The following is a 24268-nucleotide window of genomic DNA, read 5'->3' as shown; positions in this document are numbered from 1 at the left end:
GGGCAGAGACTCAAAAGACCTCAGCTGGCTTCCAGCCCTTGTTGCTAAGTTGCTTTGAGTTACATCAGTTTTTCAATTAAAACAACTAATAGGTTTAATAAATACACAATAATTTCCACGGTGTTTCCAACTGCAGCAGCAGCTGCTGCCAACTAAAATCAAGGTGAGCCAATTCACCATTACAGCAGGGAGGATGTGGCTGACAAGATGTTGCTGGAATCCAACTGCCCCACATTCCTCCCCATTGGGCCCTGCTCTTTGGGGCTGGAGGGAGCTGGAGGCGCCATGTGCTTCTTAATCCCTGAGCTAAGAGGCGGCATCTCCCCTACTCAGGAAGGAATGCTTCTTCTAAGCAGAGGAGGTATCCTTCCATATCTTGCATGCAGTCATGAATGCTTGGAGCGAATTTAGAGGGGAAAGACGATCAAATCTCTGGTGCTTTTATTGGGAAAAGAATGGAAGATGCATAAAGAGAAGCGGTAATTTTTTCAAAATCAATATGAAAAACCACGGCAAATACAGCAAGTAATGGGAACAGAAGAAACAGAACTAGGTACGAACTAATGAATACTTAATGAGTAAAGAACTATGGAATATTATTTTAATGTATGATCACAGCAGAGAGACTCTTTGTGTGGACAAAGATGGAAAGGCTAATTATTGTTTAATACGGAGGAATCGTTGAAGTTACTGGAGACAAAGTTGATAGTAACATTAATTAGAGAACCTCTTTTGGACTTTTTGTTTAAAAAGGAAAATGAATTAATCTATTTAGGTCAGGAGACTGAGGAAACATTGCCAAACTGAAAGCAGATCAGTTTGGTATCATTCAGTGGAACAGTCTCCCTTGGGAGGTTGTGGACTCTCCTTCCTTGGAGGTTTTCAAGCAGAGGTTGGATGGCCATCTGTCAGGGATGCTTTAGTTGAAATTCCTGTATTGCAGGGGGCTGGACTAGATGACCCCTGGGGTCCCTTTGAATGCTAAGATTCTATGATTCTTGCTCTGTGAACTGCCCTGAGACCTCCAGGTATATGGTGGTATATAAATTCAATACATAATAAATGATTCTATTATTCTAGAGAGAACATTTTCTCCCACTCTCTGTTTTAGTTTCTTTTATTGTATTATGAAAAAGATTTAATAAAATCTAAAAGAAGAAGAATGCTGCTTCTTAGGTCAGGGGTGGGGGCCTGCGGCTCTCTGGGCGTTTCTGGACTCCAGCTCCCATCAGCCCTGTCCCTGGTCATGCTGTCTGAGGCTGGTGAGAGTTGGGGGTCCAATAACATCCAGAGATCCCTGGGCCCCCCACCCTTGGCTTAAGCAGATCACCATTTAGGCAGGGGCCACAACTCCCTGCTTCATACTTGAACAGTCCCAAGTTAAATCACTGACGTCTCCAATTAAAAGGACCAGGGAGCAGATGGTTTTTTAAAACCTCTCTCTGCTCAAGACCACGGAAATTCACTGCTCCTGAGCTAGGAAGACCAACTCAGTTCTGACTCAGCATACTGTAGCTTCCTCTGTTTGAGGTGCAGACCAAGAAGTTCATCCCTCCACATCTGGTCACCTCCAGCAGCTTAACAGTTAATTCATAGGCAAACTCGTTCTTAAAAATAAAATATCAGTTGCAAGAGCACCACCAGTTGCAAGAGCACCCAGAAGCAGGTGACTTCTTCATTTATTTGCTTCTTATTCTTATTATTTTAAAATGAAAGCCTGCAGTTTGTCAAAGGTTTTGTGAAACTGAGCTACCGTATTTTTCGCCCTATAGGACACACCTAGTTTTCAGGGGCGAAATCAAGGAAAAAAATATTATTTCCCCCCCGCAGTTCTGAGAGCAGCGGACAGGCTGCACGCAGCCTGTGCGCTAATCCAAGACCTTCTCCCTGCTTTTGCGGGAGGTGGCGGAATTCCCCCACCTCCCGCAAAAGCCCACAGGAGCCCCACGTGACTCCTGCGGGCTTTTCGACCAGTCAGTCCCTTCTCCCTCCTTCGGGGAAAAGCCCCCAAGAGCCGCTCGCTCTCTAAAGGGTGTGCGGCTCCTGCGGGCTTTTCTAGGAGGCGGGGGAATTCCCCCACCTCCTAGAAAAGACGCGGAGCCCCTTTAAAGAGCGCACGGCTTTTGCCTGCTTTTGCGGGAGGTGGGGGAATTCCCCCATCTCCCGCAAAAGCCCGCAGGAGGGAGAAGGGACGGACTCGGCCAGTCAGTCCCTTCTCCCTCCTTGGGGAAAAGCTCTTTAAACGGCGCGCGGCTCCTGCAGGCTTTTCTAGAATCATAGAATCATAGAGTTGGAAGAGACCACAAGGGCCATCGAGTCCAACCCCCTGCCAAGCAGGAAACACCATCAGAGCACTCCTGACATATGGTTGTCAAGCCTCTGCTTAAAGACCTCCAAAGTAGGAGACTCCACCACACTCCTTGGCAGCAAATTCCACTGTCGAACAGCTCTTACTGTCAGGAAGTTCTTCCGAATGTTTAGGTGGAATCTTCTTTCTTGTAGTTTGGATCCATTGCTCCGTGTCCGCTTCTCTGGAGCAGCAGAAAACAACCTTTCTCCCTCCTCCATGTGACATCCTTTTATATATTCGAACATGGCTATCATATCACCCCTTAACCTCCTCTTCTCCAGGCTAAACATGCCCAGCTCCCTTAGCCGTTCCTCATAAGGCATCGTTTCCAGGCCTTTGACCATTTGGGTTGCCCTCCTCTGGACACGTTCCAGTTTGTCAGTGTCCTTCTTGAATTGTGGTGCCCAGAACTGGACACAGTACTCCAGGTGAGGTCTGACCAGAGCAGAATACAGTGGCACTATTACTTCCCTTGATCTAGATGCTATACTCCTATTGATGCAGCCCAGAATTGCATTGGCTTTTTTGGCTGCCGCGTCACACTGTTGGCTCATGTCAAGTTTGTGGTCAACCAAGACTCCTAGATCCTTTTCACATGTACTGCTCTCAAGCCAGGTAACACTGGGAACTGTAGCTCTGGAAGGGGAATAGGGGGTCTCCTAACAATTCTCAGCACCCTTAACAAACTCTATCTCCCATAATTCTTTAGGGGAACCCACATATGTTTAAAGTGGCATCATAGTGCTTTAAATATATGGTATGAATGCAGCCTCCATTTTTATCATGGGCTGCCTGACTATCCTACAGCGCAGTTGAGAGAAACCAATACACATTTTGTTGTTGTTTAGTCGTTTAGTCGTGTCCGACTCTTCGTGACCCCATGGACCAGAGCACGCCAGGCACTTCTGTCCTCCACTGCCTCCCGCAGTTTGATCAAACTCATGCTAGTAGCTTCAAGAACACCATCCAACCATCTCATTCTCTGTCGTCCCCTTCTCCTTGTGCCCTCCATCTTTCCCAACATCAGGGTCTTTTCCAGGGAGTCCTCTCTTCTCATGAGGTGGCCAAAGTATTGGAGCCTCAGCTTCACGATCTGTCCTTCCAGTGAGCACTCAGGGCTGATTTCCTTCAGAATGGAGAGGTTTGATCTTCTTGCAGTCCATGGGACTCTCAAGAGTCTCCTCCAGCACCATAATTCAAAAGCATCAATTCTTCGGCGATCAGCCTTCTTTATGGTCCAGCTCTCACTTCCATACATCACTACTGGGAAAACCATGGCTTTTACTATACGGACCTTTGTTGGCAAGGTGATGTCTCTGCTTTTTAAGATGTTGTCTAGGTTTGCCATCGCCTTTCTCCCAAGGAGCAGGCGTCTTTTAATTTCGTGACTGCTGTCACCATCTGCAGTGATTATGGAGCCCAAGAAAGTAAAATCTCTCACTGCCTCCATTTCTTCCCCATCTATTTGCCAGGAGGTGATGGGCCCAGTGGCCATGATCTTCGTTTTTTTGATGTTGAGCTTCAGACCATATTTTGCGCTCTCCTCTTTCACCCTCATTAAAAGGTTCTTTAATTCCTCTTCACTTTCTGCCATCAAGGTTGTGTCATCTGCATATCTGAGGTTGTTGATATTTCTTCCGGCAATCTTAATTCCAGCTTGGGATTCATCCAGCCCAGCCTTTCGCATGATGAATTCTGCATATAAGTTAAATAAGCAGGGAGACAATATACAGCCTTGCCGTACTCCTTTCCCAATTTGGAACCAATCAGTTGTTCCATATCCAGTTCTAACTGTAGCTTCTTGTCCCACATAGAGATTTCGCAGGAGACAGATGAGGTGATCAGGCACTCCCATTTCTTTAAGAACTTGCCATAGTTTGCTGTGGTCAACACAGTCAAAGGCTTTTGCATAGTCAATGAAGCAGAAGTAGATGTCTTTCTGGAACTCTCTGGCTTTCTCCATAATCCAGCGCATGTTTGCAATTTGGTCTCTGGTTCCTCTGCCTCTTCTAAATCCAGCTTGCACTTCTGGGAGTTCTCGGTCCACATACTGCTTGAGCCTTCCTTGTAGAATTTTAAGCATAACCTTGCTAGCATGTGAAATGAGTGAAATTGTGCGGTAGTTGGAGCATTCTTTGGCACTGCCTTTCTTTGGGATTGGAATGTAGACTGATCTTCTCCAATCCTCTGGCCACTGCTGAGTTTTCCAAACTTGCTGGCATATTGAGTGTAGCACCTTAACAGCATCATCTTTTAAAATTTTAAACAGTTCAGCTGGAATACCATCACTTCCACTGGCCTTGTTATTTGCAGTGCTTTCTAAGGCCCATTTGACTTCACTCTCCAGGATGTCTGGCTCAAGGTCAGCAACCACACTACCTGGGGTGTACGAGACATCCATATCTTTCTGGTATAATTCCTCTGTGTATTCTTGCCACCTCTTCTTGATGTCTTCTGCTTCAGTTAGATCTTTACCACTTTTGTCCTTTATTATGGTAATCTTTGTACGAAATGTTCCTTTCATATTTCCGATTTTCTTGAACAGATCTCTGGTTCTTCCCATTCTGTTGCTTTCCTCTATTTCTTTGCATTGCTCGTTTAAGAAGGCCTTCTTGTCTCTCCTTGCTGTTCTTTGGAAATCTGCATTCAATTTCCTGTATCTTTCACTATCTCCCTTGCATTTTGCTTGCCTTCTCTCCTCCGCTATTTGTAAGGCCTCGTTGGACAGCCACTTTGCTTTCTTGCATTTCTTTTTCATTGGGATGGTTTTAGTTGCTGCCTCCTGTATAATGTTGCGAGCCTCCATCCATAGTTCTTCAGGCACTCTGTCCAGCAAATCTAAATCCTTAAACCTGTTCCTCACTTCCACTGTGTATTCATAAGGGATTTGGTTTAGATTGTATCTTACCTGTCCAGTGGTTTTTCCTACTTTCTTCAGTTTAAGCTTGAATTTTGCTATAAGGAGCTGATGATCTGAGCCACAGTCAGCTCCAGGTCTTGTTTTTGCTGACTGTATAGAGCTTCTCCATCTTTGGCTGCAGAGAATATAATCAATCTGATTTCGATGTTGCCCATCTGGGGATGTCCATGTGTAGAGTCGTCTCTTGTGTTGTTGGAAAAGCGTGTTTGTGATGACCAGCTTGTTCTCTTGACAGAACTCTATTAGCCTTTGCCCAATACACATACTCAGATTGAAAGTTTTGTCCAAACAGGCATTTGGGTTACCAGCTTCTTAATACTTGTATGTTGGCGTGCTGCTACTGGGACTCATGTTAGGCCTGCCTGCAACCCATTAGAGTGTCCAGATGACCCAATACTGTAGACCACCCCTAGCACCCATCATCTCAGGCCATTGGCCTTGCTGGCCACAGGGGCTGGTGGAAGCTTGTGTCCAACATCTGAAAGGTGCCAGACTGGTGTGCACAATGCTGAGCTAGATAAACCAACATTCAGATTTAGCATATAGCAACTTCTAGTTGTTGTGGTTGCACACATCTGTGCACAAACACTAAGCCTTCGCGCTGCAGCAACCTACCCTAGGATACAGAACACCCTCTCTCTGGGCTTAGTTGTTAACATAAAAAGACCAGGATCAGGCCAATGGCCCATCTAGTCCAGCACCCTGTCCTCCCAGTTTCCTCACTGATGCCTGTGGGAAACCCAGAAGAAGCTCCTGAGCACAAGAGTCGTTTCCCCTCCTGGGCCTTCCAGCAGCTGATATTCAGAAGCATCGCTGTCTCCAGCTATGGAGACAGAGCACAGCCATGGATAGCTTTCTCCTCCATTAAATAGCCCATGCCTGGTCCCAGCCATCCCATTTATGGCTGCTCCAGTCTGTGGTCCAAACATTTCCAAAGCGAATGGGTCTACAGAGCCCCTGCAGGCTCTCTTGCAATATGTTGAATAATGAACTGAAGATGTATAATCAGGCCTCCACTGCAAGAAGGGCTGCTGCTACAAATTAATCTGAGAAGTGGCAATATGGAGAAAGAAACCCTCTCTGTCTGTCTGCTTCTCTCTCTCTCCCACCCACAGCATTCTGTGTTGTGGCTGTTTCTTCCAGAGTGTGCTGAGTGGCAAAGGAAGAAGTCAGCAAAGCGCAGAGCACAGCCAGTTCCCAAAGAAGGGACTCAAAGCATCTGTTGTGAAAAGTGAGGGTTCCTTTCCAAAGACCTCCCCCACCCTCTCTCTTGCCACAGTGTTCCCACCATGGTGAGGCTGAAACTGGGGTTCTTCCATGAGGCCTCATGTAATTGGAGAAGAACATCTTGTCCTCAGGAGAGCAGCTGAACGGTGTTTCAGTCTCAGGAGCCTGACACAGTCAGAATGGTTTGACATAAATACCGTATTTTTCGCCCTATAAGATGCACTTTTTCCCCTCCAAAAATGAAGGGGAAATGTGTGTGCGTCTTATGGGGCGAATGCAGACTCCTTGGCTTCAGCGGTAGCAACACGAAGCCTACGAAGCCTGCGCTCCAGAGGCTTCGCGTTGCTTCCGCTGAAGCCAGGAGAGTCTGCTCTTTGAGGCTGGTGGTGGGGGAAAGCAGCGTTTCCCCCATCGCCAGCCCCAGAGGATGGGGGGCAGCGGGAAGGCGCGCAACAGCAGAATTCTATAAGAAATTCAAAGAACCCTTGATGCCCTACATGACCCGCCTATTCAACAACATCATAAAAGGGGGCCCCATCCCCAAAACCTGGACCCACTCCAAAATAGTCTCCATCCCAAAACCACTAAAAGACAGCCTCAAAGTAGAATCATACCGCCCAATCTCATTAATAAACCAAGACTACAAGATATTCACATCAATCTTGGCCAACCGCCTAAAAATCTTCCTACACAAGTTAATAGCCCCAGACCAGACTGGCTTTGTCCCTGGCCGCAATATAACAGACCCCATCAGGAAACTACTGAACCTGATTGAACACAGCAAGGCAACCAAACTCCCATTGACAATTATGTCCCTAGACATCCTCAAAGCCTTTGATTGCTTGGAGTGGAAATACATACTAGCAGTACTAACTAACATGAAATTTGGCCCCAACTTCCTTCAAATCCTCAAACAAATATACTCCCAAGCCTCAGCAAAATGCAGAACTAACAATATGGACTCTAACACTATAGCTATCCAAAGAGGCACGAAACAAGGATGCCCACTGTCTCCCTTCTTATTTATCCTGGCTCTGGAACCCCTAGCAATCCGCATCCGAGCAGCCACAGACATCAAGGGAGTGGAAATAAAAGGCAGAACCTATAAATTAGGGCTCTTTGCAGATGACCTAATGGTCACAACACCAGACCCCATAAGCACAGCAACCTCCCTAATCAGAGAACTCAACACATTTGCAATGGTGTTGGGCCTCCAGGTAAATTTTACAATGTCAGAAGCTATGTGCTTCAACACCCCTCCTCACACACAAAAAGAACTCACGAAGGTCACCAAAATAAAACTTTGCCACACCAAGTTCAGATACCTAGGGGTACAAATAACCAGAAACCTCAATAAATTGTACCTCCACAACTACAAGCCCCTGTGGCAACAAACTAACAAAGACCTAAAGAGATGGAATAACATGAATTTCACTCTCTCAGACAAAAGAGCCATGATCAAAATGATCACACTCCCAAAACTAACCTACCTATTCCAAACCCTCCCAATCTGGATCCCCTCAACCCAACTCCGCAGTTGGCAGAGAAAACTACACTCTTTCATCTTCTCACATAAAAAACCAAGAATAAGACCCAAATACCTGCACCTCCCCACCTCAGAAGGAGGATGGGGAATCCCCAACATAGAAGCATATTACAATGCCAACCAAATACGCCATACAATCCCATATATACTAGAAGATGAGACAAAACAATGGGTACACCTAGAGAGGGACACAATTGAAAACACCTGCACCACAACATACCCACTCCTCCCAAACTAAAGAAAATTCCCACAACACTTAACAGGTACACACAGACCATGCTCAAAGCATGGAAAACACAAATAGGCAAACTATCCCCAACCCCATCCCCACTAATCCCCCTGGCGTACCACCCATCATTCCACCATGCAGCACAAAACCTCAAGATAAAAACCTGGCGAACCAAAGGCTTATATCGCCTAATAGACTTTTATAAAAATAACAAACCCTTGTCAACACAAGAAATACAAGACAAACTAGAAGACACCCAAATGCCCTGGTTAACACAACACCAGCTACATGCCCTCTTAAACAACCCAACAGTAAAATCAGCAGCAACTAGGCCCCTGACAACCTTCGAAAACCTCCTCCTAACAACAAAGGGAAACGGTAAAGGGACAGTATCCGCAATATACAAAATACTACTCCAAAATCCCGCAAATCCCCTAGACGCAATCAAAAAACAATGGGAGAATGACATAGGCTATGAGATTAACCCCACTCAATGGACCAGAATGTGGTCTAAACCCCCCTTTAAATCCATATCAACGAAAAGAAAAGAACTCACACTGAAACTCACCTACAGGTGGTACCTAACACCAAGGAAACTAGCGCTAATACACCCAGGAACCTCACCAAAATGCTGGAGAGGGTGCACCTCCACAGGCACATACCTCCACATGTGGTGGGAGTGTCCCAAAATCCAACTATTTTGGACAACAGCCATACAAGAAATATGTAAAATAACTAAGCAAGTAATAGACATCACCCCAGAATTGGCCCTACTAAACATCTTCCAAGACAACTATGCCCATTTACACCACAAAGAACTTATAACCCACCTGCTCTCAGCAGCCAGAAACACCATAACCAGACACTGGAGAGACCTGTCAGGAGTAAGCATGGACCAATGGTACCAAATAGTATGGGAAACAGCCCTACTAGAAAAATTAACTAATAAACTGAAACTGACACGGGGACAAACAGAAGAAGACGCCTTCACCCCGGTATGGCTCCCCTTTATCACATACACAGCCCAACAGGACAGTGACAATAATCCACCAACAGCATACAAATCAATATGGCTAACCTGATCCAAAACACCCACCCACCTCACCCACACACAAAAACAAAGATCACCACAGCCAGTCACAAGCAAACAATCACACCCTAGGCCAACCCCAACCTCTCTCATCACCAAAGGAACACAAGTGAACAACACAAGCAACACTGACACCAAACTCTACATGCATTAAAAATAATAGAAACACCGCCACCCGACCCCACCCCTATCCATCTTCCCTCTCTCCACCTCCCCTTTCTTTTTTCTTTTCTTCTCCCCCTAATGCTTCAACAAATGAAATGGATTTGTAAAAATGTTACATTAAAAAAAAAATACGAGGCACTACACTTCTGTAAAACAAGAAAATCCTGAATAAAATATATATTAAAAAAAAAGGCCTGGAAACGATGCCTTATGAGGAACGGCTAAGGGAGCTGGGCATGTTTAGCCTGGAGAAGAGGAGGTTAAGGGGTGATATGATAGCCATGTTCAAATATATAAAAGGATGTCACATAGAGGAGGGAGAAAGGTTGTTTTCTGCTGCTCCAGAGAAGCGGACACGGAGCAATGGATCCAAACTACAAGAAAGAAGATTCCACCTAAACATTAGGAAGAACTTCCTGACAGTAAGAGCTGTTCGACAGTGGAATTTGCTGCCAAGGAGTGTGGTGGAGTCTCCTCCTTTGGAGGTCTTTAAGCAGAGGCTTGACAACCATATGTCAGGAGTGCTCTGATGGTGTTTCCTGCTTGGCAGGGGGTTGGACTCGATGGCCCTTGTGGTCTCTTCCAACTCTATGATTCTATGATTCTAACAGGAGTTGATAGTTAAAATCATTCTGAAACTGTATGTTTGTCTTTTGTACTGAGCTACTTGGAGACAATCAAGTAGTGCATAAATTGCAAAAAATTAAATAAGCAAATGAATTGGGAGGGGCATGTCTTTAATCTCAGACTGCTTAGTCAGCCTGGCAATTCTAGAAAAGCAACGGCTGCAACCAAGGTGGCTCTTCACAGATCAGGCAATAGATGAAATCTAGTCTCCCAGCATGTACTCCCAACGCAGGCAATTCCGAAGCTTCGTTGCTGCCTCCCAATGTCAAGGGCAGATGCTGCTTACTCATGTTCCTTTCCAAGCCCTCAGCGCAAAGGGATTTATGGCGGCTTCAGAAACACCAGGCTCCTCAAGAGTCCTTGAGCAGGGGCTACGCTGGATCATGGCCTAATGTGGCTCAGAAAATTATACCACTAAGTGGTTTGAGCAACTATTTCATGAAACATGTACACATTTGCACCTGTGCGAGTGTGTAAGCATAAACATGTTTAATTAGTCATTATTATAGAATAATAGATTGTTACTACTACTACTACTACTACTACTACTACTACCACATCATCACCTTCTAAACCAGTCTGAAGGCAATTTTCACATAAGATAATAAACACAATTAAAACCACAAAACCAACAGATATGTTTAAAGCAAAACTAAAAGTCCAACAAGTGGATCCTTGTGGCAAAGACCCATTCATCCAGCTGGGAAAGGCCTGTTGGAACAAAAGCATCTCCAGTTGTTTCCAGAGAAGCTGCGTCTCAAGAGGGAACAGGGGTAGCCACACTAAAAGCCCTGCTGAGAGTTAGCACAGAGTGGACTTTTGAGATCTTTGGAACGTGCAGGAGAGACCCACAGCCATGTATTTTTGAAGTAGCAAAAAGTATGACCCATGGCTGTCTCACAGCCTATATTATCCCTGAATCAAGAGATTACCTGCTTGGTTATACAGCTGACTTTAAAAACTTGGTCAGGATACATCCCTCTCCCCAACTTAACTCTCTCTCCCTTTTTAAAAGCAGACTCACCTTAACTGAAGCAGATATTGAGACTGCAATTATGGGAACATCTCCTGGGGAAGACTTGTAAGCTCAGCCCAATGGGCTTGAATTACTGAAAATTAGCAAGGCTAATTTTAATGTCACCATTCAGCCAGGCTCATGATTTGCAATTTCTTAATGGCCTTCGCAAAAGGAGCCTTTATATATGGCACAATCTTGGCTTCATTCTTACCTAAATTCCTTCTCTTAGGTCCTGTGAATGGGCCTGTTTTGTAGCCAACACAAACTTTGTCCAGTAAAATAATGTAAGGGACTCAGAATGAAAGGAGCTTAGCTGTTCCTTTGCTCCTGTTATTTTAAAGCAGAAATAACTTTGGTTTCTCCCCAGCCTGGAGACAAAGCCCTGAAGTGCAAAGCATGCTCAGCTCCTCAGCTCCCCATGAAAAGGGCCTTCAAATATTCGCTAGGACAAGTAATGGACTTATTAGAGGGATGAAAGGAGGGGCTTTTCAGAGAGAGAGCCCCTACGCTTTAGTCCTGTCATATCAATGATCTTGCTTCACAATTTCATTCTGTTTACATTCCTCTCCCCCCTCCCTTTTAAAATTCCGCCTCCAGCAGCATTAAAAGACTGACACTTGTAAAAATGCTCATTTATGTATGTTAATGCATGAGGTGCCAGGCATTGTGCAACATCAACTGGAGAGGGGGGAAGGGGGGGGAGAGAATGCCACGATAAAAAAGAGGTGGAGCAAAGCACTCATGCAACAGTTTCAAAAAGTGTGTTCCGTTTTATGAAGGAGCCCAATACATTTGCACCCTCATATGGGCAAGGTCACACATTTAAAGAGTGGGGGGAGAAGCCTGATCTCACAAGTGACTAGCCTGTATCTGAAATCTGCATAAACACAATGGGGCCTACCACTGCTGGAGGGATATTCCTCTGTGCAGCCCCGCATGGCAATTTCACAGAAGCAAAGTGAGCTATTGTGCACAGGATATTTCAGGTTTGGAAAAGGTTCAGAAAAGGGCAGCCAAACTGATAAGGAGGATGGGGACACCCCCCCCCCCCCCGTGCAGGGAAGTTGAAGCACTTGGGACTTTTTAGCTTAAAGGAGAGCAAGATGTCGTGATGTAAGTTTATAAAAGTATGCATAGCATAGAGAAGCAGACAGAGAAGGCTGATAGAGAAAGTGGATGTACCATGAAGCTGAACGCTGGGAGATTCAGCGAGGCATATGGAAGGAAAGCACATCTCCGCACACTGGAGCAATGCAACTCGCTCCACAGGAAGCAGTGATGGGCACCATGTAAGATGGCTTTAAAAGGGCCCCTTCAGGGTTTCAGACACTGGGGGCGGGGAGAGCCATTGCCAGCTATACCTGGAATTGCACCTGGAGTATCTGCAAACAAAGCTGGTGCTCTGATGCTGAGTGACAGTCCTTTCCCTTTCAAGTTCCCCAGACAATTGCATATTCCAGTGGCAAGAAGATCTTGGTACTTGGGGAAGTTCTGATCTGACCTTCCCTGTGCCTGATTTTTCTTTTCCAACCATGGCATGCTAAATGTGGCATGGAGGCCATCTGTGTGTGCCGTGGGCAACACACTCAAAGCATTGCTGCCCTAGAGGCTCCCTTTGTTTCCCTGCCTGGATGTTTGTGGAATAATAAATCTGGATTTCAAGTGGGGTTGGGAGGAGAGAGAGCAGGGCAAGAGTGGGAACGCCAGTCACCAGAATTAGCTCCCTATTCAAAAGTCACATCATCAGGAGAGCGCATGCGCGCACACAATGTGGCATCCGCTACTGGCTATTTCTGGCATCTGGCAAGGACGTGTGCTTCTGGACCTCTGGCTGCTCAGACACTTCTTTCCATCTGCTTTTCTGGATGTCACCATCTCCCCTCCGAGGCTGATGGAACCAATCGCTAAGGCACAGGTGCCAGGCAAACCCAGACCTCTCCAAACTCCTAAAAATCCCTGCTCCAGAAAACAAAAAGGTGTGCCTTTTATTCTTGTTTACAAAAATATCCTACCTTTCTTCAGGGAATGCACAAAGCTCTCGCCCCCCTCCATATTTTATTCCCACAGCAACCCCTATGAGGCAGCTTAGGCTGGGAGACTGTGGTTGGTCCAAGGCCACCCAGTGAGCTTCATGGGTGAGGAGGACCTGGAACCGGGATCTCCCAGGTCCTACTCAAACACTGTTGCCACCACTCCATTCTAGCTTGGAGCAGCAGCAGATGGCCTGGTCTCCAAAGTGCAATGCAGAAGGTCCCAGGTTCAATTCCTGTCAGCATCTGCAGATGGGGCTGAGAGATAACCCTGTCTGAAAATCTGGAAAATACTTAAGTAGATGGACTGATGTTCTGGCCCAGTCTAGGGCAGCTTCCTATATAGCACAACCCTACACTGAAATCAACTGAGGGGGGAGCTCCACCTCTCCACCAGAGTACACAGATCAAGGGAAGTAGGTGGTTTTGCTTCCTGAGTGCCACAGTGTGGTTTGTGGTTAGAGAATCAGACTAGGAACTGGGAAACCAGGGTTCAAATCTTCACTGGGTGTGACCTTGAGCACAGTCAATGTCTTTCAGTCTCACCTGCCTCACAGGGCTGTTGTGAGGAAAGGTGGGAGAAGACAATATTATGCACACCACCTTGAGCTCCTTGAAGAAACAGGTGGGATAGAAATGGAATAAACAAACAATATGGAATTCTTCTTGTTCATGTATTGACTTTATATCCTATGTGTCCCCCCCTCCCCCAAGGAGCTCAAGGTGGCCTCCATGGTTTTCTCCCTCTCCTCATTTAATCCCCACAATAACCCTGCAAGGGAGGTTAGCCTGAGAGAGGCAATGACTGGCCCCCAAGTTTGCCCATTGAGCTTCACAGTTGAGAGGGGATTCAAACCATAGTCTCCCATGTCCTGCCCCCCCAACACCCTTCCAAAGATTGGCTTTGACAGGAGTTTTACAAACTCTCGTACAATATTCAAAGCAAAATCCTGTTTCATATGTAATAACAGCTCCAGCTACTTGAAATTAACTTTGTGCAGAAAAAAAATATGACTGGTATGTTTGAGTGTGTCTTTAGCACTAGCTGCAATTTGTGCCTGAAAAGGCGACGTGAGACAGGTAGTATTTTTTTGTTGTTGAAAATCAATTTACTGTCTTTTGTACAACAGTTGCCCTCCAGTGTGATTTAGGGAGCACGCAATAACTCCCAGGGTACGTAGCTATGTTATGAGCTTTGCCTAACACAGAGGAGTTTTCTTGGGGGGGGGGTGGAGAGCAATAAGTAAACAACTGCAGTGAATTGATGGAGCTGAGAGAGAAACACAACATGGGGAGTGGGGGCAGAGGGAAGAGATATTACTGATATCCCGGTAATAAGCAAAAGTCCCACCAGGCAGCTTGAGCGGTATGGTTAAATAGGAACAGGAAAAGGCTCTCCCCACTCTGACCCCCTCCTTGATAACAGCTGTTTGAAAGAGTGAGTTCCTACAACAGGAAGCACCTTTCAGAGACCCCAAATAGCGGCATTGCAACCCCTCCCATGCCCAAAGTAAGGAGGAGGAGGAGGGTGCACTTAAGCCAAAGCAAGGAGAGGCTGAAACAAGGTGCCAGACTCACTGCTGAATACAGGCTTTGCCATCCTGGTACCCTTTCAGATGTTTTACACTGCAACTCCCACCCCCCTGGCCACTGACTGTGCTCACAGGGTGGGAGGAGTGGTTGCCAGGTTGTCAAAGGCTGCACCAAACTGCTTCAAGGCAAGGAGCAAAGGAAGTCGCCTTATACTGAACCAGACTAATGGTCCCTCCAGCTCAGTATTCTTCTTTGGCGACCCCTCGTAGCCAAGTAAGATTGTCTTCCATGAAAACGGTCTTAACAGTGAGTCCGTAAGTGACCGTGGAGGCCAATTCTGGATCCACGCGTCCTTCCACAGTGGGAACGTTGGTTTCAGGCAGTATCACGGTGAGGGTTTGCTAAGCACGCCTTCCTCTTAACACGTTTCTCCCTTTTGTCCTGAGTTCAAGCGTCTTCAAAGCCCCTGACACCTTTGTTTTCCAACTGGAGTGCTTGCAGGCCAGTGTTTCCCAGTTATCAGTGCTGACACTACCTTTTTATTGTCTACAATGACTGGCAGAAGCTCTCCAGGGCTTCAGGCAGGGAGTCTCTCCCAACTCTTCCTGGAGATGTCAGGGATTGAACCTGAGACCTTCTGCATTCCAAGAAGGTGTTCTACCACTGACCTCTGCCTCTTCCCCACAAGGTAAGCCTCCGTTTTGGTCATACTACCACCAATGCTTTATTGATTGTATTTTGTGATGTTGTGTTGATTTGATCCTTACATGTTGTACTCTGCTTTATGAAAGTGCAGGTTATAAATTCAAAAAAATATAAAGCCATCATTCTCCATCCCATTTTCAGCTATCTTGCCAGGAAATTGGTTCCTCGATTCTTTTCAAGATTTATATACTTCCCAAGATTTATATACCACTTAACTATAACAAACCCTCAAATCAATTTACAAAAGTAATATAAGAATAAAGTAAAACAGTAAAAACAACAGTTTAAAACATTTAAAAATTATTAAAATCAAATATTAGCTGAAACCCAAATTAAATCATATATCATATATCTGTGTGGGCTTGTGAAAGCAAAAAAGCTTTTAACAGGCGCAGAAAATAGTACAGTGAAGTCACCTGCCTAATGTCAATGGGCAGGAAGTTCCAGAGGCTGACTTCTTACAAATGGAGGGCAAGCACTATGCTGCCCTGTGACAGCACCAGTTCCACAGACTGAAGTGACTGAGTGGGTGCATGTGAGGGGAAGATGATATTGCAGGTAAATGGGTCCCAAGGTGTTAAGGAACAACCTCACCTTTAAATTGTCCAGGTAGTTTGTTCATTTATTAGACTTCTACCCCATGATTCCTCCCAAAAGGGCCCAGGATGGCAAACAACAAAAAGTTAAAACAATATTTCTTTTTCCCAAAAAAGAAAAAAAAAGCATTTTAACTATTTTGAAACAATTAAGAAAAATCTAAAAATACCCATAAATTCTAAACACATTTAGGAGCAAGCACCTACCCTCACAGCTGCTAATTTCAAGTATCGTTAAGTCACCCGGCACCTGGGTGAACAGGAACGTTCTAAAATTAATCCTGAAAAGTCAGAATGGACTTTGGCCAAGCAAACTAATCGTAAGAACCTGGTGTGTGGCTCGGTAGACTTTTGACAAAAACTCCAGGCTCAACAGGCGATAATCAAGCTCCATCTGAGCACAAGACCCCATTAGGCCACATTTTTTTTAGTTACTGGATTTATCTCTCACCTCGTTTCATAGTTGCCATTCTCTCCTCCCCATTTAATCCCAACAACAAGAACCCTGAGAGGTAGGTTAGGATGGAAGGCAGGGACTACTGGCCCAAGGCCACCCAGGGAGCTTCACAGCCAGGCAGGGATTTGAACCTTGGTCTCCCAGCTCCTAGCTTGACACTCTAACCTACTGAAGTTCTCACCCTGGGCCAACAGGGGGATACTGCTATGCAAATAAGGGATCGAAAGTGACGTTCAGTGATTGGATAGTTTTAGAAAGTTGCTACAATTATGTGTACTGGAGCTCTATATAAGCAGGCTGACTGAACCCTTCTGTTCAGTTCTGTTCTGGCCTCTGACTAAACAAGAGCTGTTTGAAGAATTGCTGTGTTGTCTGATATGTTCACCCACAACTTAACACTGGCGACGAAGGTGGGATCGATGGACATCAGAGCACAGCCAGATGCGGCCACCCTCTGAGCTGAGCTCTGAGAGCCAGTGTGGTGTAGTGGTTAAGAGCGGTAGTCTCGTAATCTGGGGAACCGGGTTCGCGTCTCCGCGCTTCCACATGCAGCTGCTGGGTGACCTTGGGCCAGTCACACTTCTTTGAAGTCTCTCAGCCCCACTCACCTCACAGAGTGTTTGTTGTGGGGGAGGAAGGGAAAGGAGAATGTTAGCCGCTTTGAGACTCCTGAAGGGGAGTGAAAGGCGGGATATCAAATCCAAACTCTTTCTCTCTCTTTCTGAGCTGAATCACTGAGCTGAAACACTGAGCAAAATCACTGAACAGAACCAATTCAGAGCTGACTGTTCTGGCTAGAGCACTGTGTTCCATCCATCACCCTCCACGCCGGCATCGGAATCATGGCTTCACTTGTGCCTCTACCGCCGTTTGCGCCAGCCTCTGAATCTTGGGACTCCTACCTCGCTCGGTTCGACTGCTACCTCCAAGCCAATGAACACAACAGAAGTCCAAGGGCCAATTGGAATGTGCGGGCTGCAGAGGCAACCATTCCCGTGCCAAGTGTCGATTCAGAGATGCCATCTGTCGGAAGTGTTCCAGAAGGGACCACATTGCTAAGGTCTGCAGATCGGCTCCGTCCGGCACCCCCTCCTTCACTGACTCGCAAGTCCTAGTCTTCACTCCAGTCCGCCAAGGAAAGCTGTTTCGCTCTCACCAACTGCCACTGCCCATCTGGAACCACGATTGGCCAAACCGACTTGTCTACGCGACGCAAGCTCAATGTCACAGTGCTCATTGAAGGAGCTCCATGTGACATGGAGATCGACACCATGTCTGCCCTGTCCATTGAGTCTTGGAGCACCATCAAAAGACTGGTACCCAGAGTGTCCAAAAGGCAACTCGACTCTCACCGCGTGCACCTGAGAGACTACCAGGGAAACGACATTCCCGTGGTAGGCGTTGGCGGGTTCCTGATCGCCTTCAAGGATTTTTCAGGCCTGCTCCGACTGGCCAAGCCTCCCAGGGCTAGACTGGTTTGATGCCCTCGGCCTGGAAGTCACTGGCATCAACTGCATCTCTAGGGTCTTGTCTGGTCAAAGACTTTGCTGAGGTTTTTGACGGCACTTTGGGGCAATATACAGGTACGCCCGTCTTCTTTAGCCTTGATCCACAAGTTGCCCCCATCAAGCTAAAGCCACGCCGGGTTCCCTTTGTTCTCAAGGCTAAGGTGGACGAACAACTGGACAAGCTGATCGCCCAAGGAGTTTTGGAGCCGGTTGACTATGCCAAGTGGGAAACCCCCATTGTCACGCCTGTCAAGCCAGATGGGTCGGTGAGAATCTGCGCTGACTACAAGTGCACGATCAACAAGGCACTTCAGCAGCACGCTTACCCGGTTCCTGTTGTCCAACACCTGCTGCATTCCCTGGGTGAGGGTTAGGTCTTTGCTAAGCTGGACCTTGCCCAAGCCTATCAACAACTGCCCGTTGATGATGCCACCGCTGAAGCCCAGACGATTGTCACGCACCGAGAGGCATTCCATTGCCGCCGTTTGCAGTTCAGGGTGACTGTGGCTCCTGGCATTTTCCAAAGCCTTATGGAGCATCTTCTGCAAGGGCTTCCGGGCGTGGTACCGTATTTTGACGATGTCTTGGTATCCGCAGACTCACACCAGCAGCTGTTAGAGCGCCTCCACGCCATGCTGACCAGGTTCCAGGAGGCCGGGCTCAAGGTAAAGAGGGAGAAGTGCCAGACCGCCGTTCCACAGGTGGAGTTCCTGGGCTATCTTATCGACGCCTTCGGCCTTCACCCGACCACATCCAAGATCTGCGCTATCCAGCAGGCCCCCATCCCAAAGAACAAGATGAGTTGCAGGCGTTCCTGGGACTGCTGAACATTTATAACATGTTCCTGCCCCACAAAGCCATGGTGGCTGAGCCTCTTCACCGACTCCTCAGCACAAAGATGCCTTGGTCCTGGGGTTATCGGGAGACGGCGGCCTTCAAAGCGGTCAAGGCTCTTCTTTCATCAGACAGTGTGCTGGTACAATACAGCAAAGCCAGGCTGCTGGTCCTTGCCTGCGATGCCTCACCTTTTGGCATCGGCGCTGTCCTTAGTCACCATTTTCCAGACCGAAGAGAAGCACCGCTCGCCTACTTTTCCAGGACACTATCTCTGACTGAACGGAATTACAGCCAGCTCAACAAGGAGGCACTGGCACTTGTGGCTGTAGTGAAGAGGTTCCATTAATACCTCTACGGCAGGACTTTTGACCTCATCACCGACCACAAGCCACTCCTGGGCCTCCTCGCCGGTGATTGACCAACTCTACCAGTCCTCTCGCCACGCATGCTGCGATGGACTGTTTTCCTGGCTGCCTACCACTACCGGCTCGTCCATCACCCGGGGAAATCGATGGGCCATGCCGACACCTTCAGCCGTTGCCCTCTTCCAGCGTTTGTGGAAGACCCGGCTCCTGCTTCATCGCTCCTCCTGATTGAGGCTCTTCCAGCAGCGCCTGTATCGGCTGCCACTGTGGCCTCCGCATCTGCCCAGAAACGCACCATCAGCCGTGTGCTCAACTGGGTGTGGAGGGGGTGACCCCAAGGGCCTTTTGCATCAAGAGTTCCAGCCCTTCACAACCAGACAACACGAACTCTCAGCTCATCTGTGTGCTGTGTGCTCATCTGTGTGCTGTGGGGAGACCGCATCATGATTCCCAAAAAACTCCGCCGACGCATCCTTGAAGCTCTGCACATTAGCCACCCGGGAATCGTCAAAATGAAGGCGTTGGCTCGGTGTTACATCTGGTGGCCTAACATGGATGATGCCATCACTGCCTGGGTTTCCGCCTGTCAAGCGTGCCAAGAATCTAGGCCTGCGCCACCGGCAGCTAAGGGACACACCTGGGAGACGCCCAAGATACCCTGGTCCAGGGTGCACATCGATCTGGCCAGCCCCTTTCACGGCCGGACCTTTATGGTAGTGGTGGACACCTATTCCAAATGGCTGAAGGTGGCCCTGATGCCCTCCACCACTACTGAGGCCGTCATCCGGGTGCTGCGAGGCCTTTTTGCAACGCATGGGTGTCCTGATGTCCTTGTCTCCAGCAACGGACTGCAGTTCACCTCAGGCACTTTTGAGCGATACCTTTCGGAACTGGGCATCCGCCATGCCCTAACGGCACCATTTCATCCATCCAGCAACGGGCAAGTGGAGAGAATGGTGCGCTCGGCAAAAGAGGCACTGGCGTGCCTGGACCGGGGAGACTGGCACGAGCGGGTTGCTGAATACTTGTTCGTGCAACACATCACCCCTCATGCGGCCACAGGGAGGAGTCCTGCCGAACTGCTTATGGGCTGCCGCCTCAGGTCTCTGCTCAACCGGCTGAACCCAGACTTTGCCGTGGCCGAATCCCCAAGCTGTGCCAATGCACCACGGTCATTTGTTCCAGGAAACCAGCTCTTTGCCCGGAACTTTTTTTTTTTTAATAATCTTTTATTAAGTTTTATCAATAAAAAAAGTTCAGAAAAATACAAAAACAGAAAAGTACAAAATTATAAAATACAAAGATACAAACATTAAACACAAAAAAGAAAAAGAAAAAACACATATAAAAGAAAACAAAACTCCCTCTTTTTTTGATTCCTCATCTTTAGTTAACTTATTTTCCTGACTTCCTCATGCCTCCCTTTTTTGTATCCGTTTTAAAAATTGGTTCAGCAAATTCATATCCAAATTAGCTTATCTATTATCAATCCCATCTTACATTTTACCTTGTTGCTAGAACACCTTCAGTTCATTTCAACGTCATCAGCATTCAGAAATTTTACAATGTTTCTGTAAATAAATTTCAAATTTCCTCCAATCTTCTTCCACAAGCTCTTCTCCCTGGTCTCGGATTCTGCCAGTCATTTCCGCCATCTCCATATAGTCTATTAGTTGCATCTGCCATTCTTCCAAGGTGGGTAGGTCTTGTGTCTTCCAATGCTTTGCGATGAGAATTCTTGCTGCTGCTGTAGCATACATAAAGAAAGTTCTATCCTTCTTTAACACCGATTGGCCAACTATGCCCAGGAGAAAGGCTTCTGGTTTCTTCAGGAAAGTATATTTAAATACCTTTTTCATTTCATTATAAATCATTTCCCAGAAAGCCTTAATCCTTGGGCACGTCCACCATAGGTGAAAGAATGTGCCTTCAGTTTCCTTACATTTCCAGCATTTATTATCGGGCAAATGATATATTTTTGCAAGCTTGACTGGAGTCATGTACCACCTGTACATCATTTTCATAATATTCTCTCTTAAGGCATTACATGCCGTAAATTTAATCCTGGTGGTCCACAACATCTCCCAGTCAGCAAACATAATATTGTATCCTACATCCTGTGCCCATTTTATCATTGCAGATTTTACCGTTTCTTCCTCAGTATTCCATTTCAGCAGCAGATTATACATTCTTGAAAATATCTTAGCATTGGGTTCTAACAATTCTGTTTCTAACTTTGATTTTTCCACCTGGAAACCAATTTTTTTATCCAAGTTATAAACCTCTCTTATTTGAAAATAATTTAACCAGTCTCACACCTTCTCTTTGAGTTTGTCATAACTCTGCAATTTCAATTTGTCACCTTCCTGTTCTAAAATTTCCCAATATTTTGGCCATTTGGCCTCCATATTAAGTTTTTTCAAAGCTTTCGCTTCCATAGGTGATAGCCACCTTGGGGTTTTACTCTCCAAAAAGTCTTTGTACCTTATCCAGACATTAAACAATGCTTTCCTAACAATATGGTTTTTAAATGCCTTATGTGCTTTTACCTTGCCATACCATAAATATGCATGCCACCCAAATATGTTATCATACCCTTCAAGATCCAAAACATCTGTATTCTCAAGAAGTAGCCATTCCTTCACCCAGCAAAAAGCTGCTGACTCATAATAAAGTTTAAGGTCTGGCAGGGCAACCCCCCCTTTGTCTTTAGCATCAGTAAGGATCTTAAATTTTATTCTGGGCTTTTTGCCCTGCCAGACAAATCTAGATATATCTCTTTGCCACTTATTGAAACAATCCATCTTGTCAATAATTTGCAGTGATTGAAATAGAAATAACATTCTCGGCAATACATTCATCTTAATAACAGCAATTCGACCCAGCAAGGAAAGCTTCAAATTCGACCAAATTTCTAGATTTTTTTTCACTTCTGATCAGCATTTCTCATAGTTTTCTTTAAATAAGTTCACATTCTTAGATGTCATATTCACCCCCAGGTATTTTACCTTCTTTGCTAATGTTAAATCTGTCTCTTTCTGAAACCTCTCTTTCTCTGTCGGCATCAAATTTTTCTCCAAAACCTTAGTTTTCAATTTATTCAATTTAAAGCCTGCCACTTGACCAAAATCCTGGATTACTTCTAAGGCCCTCTTAGTACTGGATATCGGCTCCTGTAATGTCAAAACAAGATCATCTGCAAAAGCTTTAAGTTTGTATTGTTTAACTCCGACCTGAATACCTTGGATCAAATGGTCCCTTCTAATCATGTTTAGCAAAACCTCCAGGACCGAAATGAAGAGCAATGGGGAAATTGGGCAGCCTTGTCGTGTCCCTTTCTCTATTTTAAACTCTTCTGTAACCACATTATTTACTATCAATTTTGCCTTTGTTCAGAATAAATCGCACCTATACCATTTTCAAAGTTTTGTCCAACCCCCATCCCCTGAAGATTTTTCTTCATAAAATTCCAGGAAATATTGTCAAAGGCTTTCTCTTCGTCTACGAATATCAAAACTGCTTTTGTGTTGATGTTCACCTGCAGCTTTTCTAAAATATTAATTATATTCCTCATATTGTCCGATAGGTGCCTTCCAGGGAGAAAGCCGGCCTGGTCTTTATGTATCACCTCTGCCAATACTTTTTTCAGTCTTCTAGCCAAAATGTCTGCAAAAATTTTGTAATCCACATTGGGTAGGGATATGGGGCGATAATTCTTAAGTTGTGTTTTTTCAGACTCAGTTTTCGGTATAAGTGTGATATAAGCTTCTTTCCACGTCTCAGGCGCCTTTTCCCCCTCCATAATTTCATTGCAAACCTCCTTTAATGGTTGAATTAAGTAGTCTTTCAAAGTTCTGTAGTACTTAGTTCTGTAGTACTTGGAGGTTAGTCCATCAGGCCCTGGCGATTTGCCCAGTTGCATATTCTGAATCGCACCTTCCACCTCTTGTTCAGTTATTTTGTAATTCAGTAAAACTTTATTTTCTTGAGAATTTTTTTGTAATCCATTAATTTTCAAAAATTGGTCAATTTTTGACTCAGTCTACGGCCCTTGTGTATAGAGTTGTTTAAAATATCTCTGGAAGCAGCTTCTGATCTCCTGTGGATTCTGTATGTTCTTTCCATCCACTTCAAGATTGGTAACCGTATTTAACTTTTGTCTCTTCTTCAACTGCCACGCTAACAGCTTCCAGCTTTGCCCGGAACTATGTGGGGGACATTCCTTGGGTGCCAGCCACGGTAGTGGGAGTCACTGGACCTCGCTCGTACCAGGTGGCACTCGAAGACGGACGTTTGTGGCGCCGGCACATAGACCAGCTTAGGCGCAGGGTTGGAGACTTGGACACTACCAAAGTGCCCCCAACTGCACTCGTGGCTCCGTAACAGACACTTACAGGTGGCGAGGCTCCACCTACACCTCTCTCACAAACTGCAGGTGTGGAGCCTAACCAAGCTGCTTCAGAGGGTCTGCTGGACTTCCCACAGACTCAGACCACTGCCATGCCTGACATTCCGCCAACTCCACACGCGGATGTTCCACCCACAACAGCAGATCCAGGGGACTTGGTTTCAACGCCACCTAGGGTCACGCCACAGCCTCAGCAAGAATCGGGCAGCCCACCAGACCTGGGTACCGCTCCCCGGCAGTCTGGCAGAGTTTCCAAGCGCCCAACTTATTTAAAGGACTATGTTGTTGGACTTGTAATACTGTTGGTCTAATGGAAGTATGTGAAATGTAACCGATATGCTTTTGTGCCTAATTGAACCATTACGTGTAGTGCTGTATATAAGGAAACCATTACGATTGTAACTAACGCCTTATCTTGGTGGGGAGGGGTGTTATGTACTGAAGTTCTTACCCTGGGCCAGCAGGGGGATACTGTAGATAGTTATGCAAATAATGGATCAAAAGTGATGTTCAGTGATTGGATAGTTTTAGAAAAGTTGTTACAATTATGTGTACTGGAGCTCTGTATAAGCAGGCTGAGTGAACCCTTCAGTTCAGTTCTGTTCTGGCCTCTGAATAAACAAGAGCTGTTTGAAGAATCGCTGTGTCGTCTGATAT

General features: G+C 46.1%; 2 protein-coding genes across 4 annotated transcripts in view; one reads left to right on the top strand and one right to left on the bottom strand.

The window, feature by feature from the left end:
- Window positions 1-17897, top strand: part of LOC309523905 (uncharacterized protein) — a gene marked incomplete at its 5' end in the record, with an annotated part of 219544 nt that extends 201647 nt beyond the window's left edge. The window contains one exon of the mRNA XM_082208127.1: window positions 17609-17897. The remainder of the gene's footprint in view (window positions 1-17608) is intronic.
- Window positions 1-24268, bottom strand: part of GPC3 (glypican 3) — a 298650-nt gene that overhangs the window by 10157 nt on the left and 264225 nt on the right. The window lies entirely within an intron of this gene.

Source organism: Podarcis vaucheri, assembly GCF_965113315.1.
Source record: "Podarcis vaucheri genome assembly, chromosome: Z".
In the NCBI taxonomy this organism is placed as follows: Eukaryota; Metazoa; Chordata; class Lepidosauria; order Squamata; family Lacertidae; genus Podarcis; species Podarcis vaucheri.
Note: the sequence above shows the minus strand (reverse complement) of the source record. Positions and strands in the feature narration are given on the sequence as shown.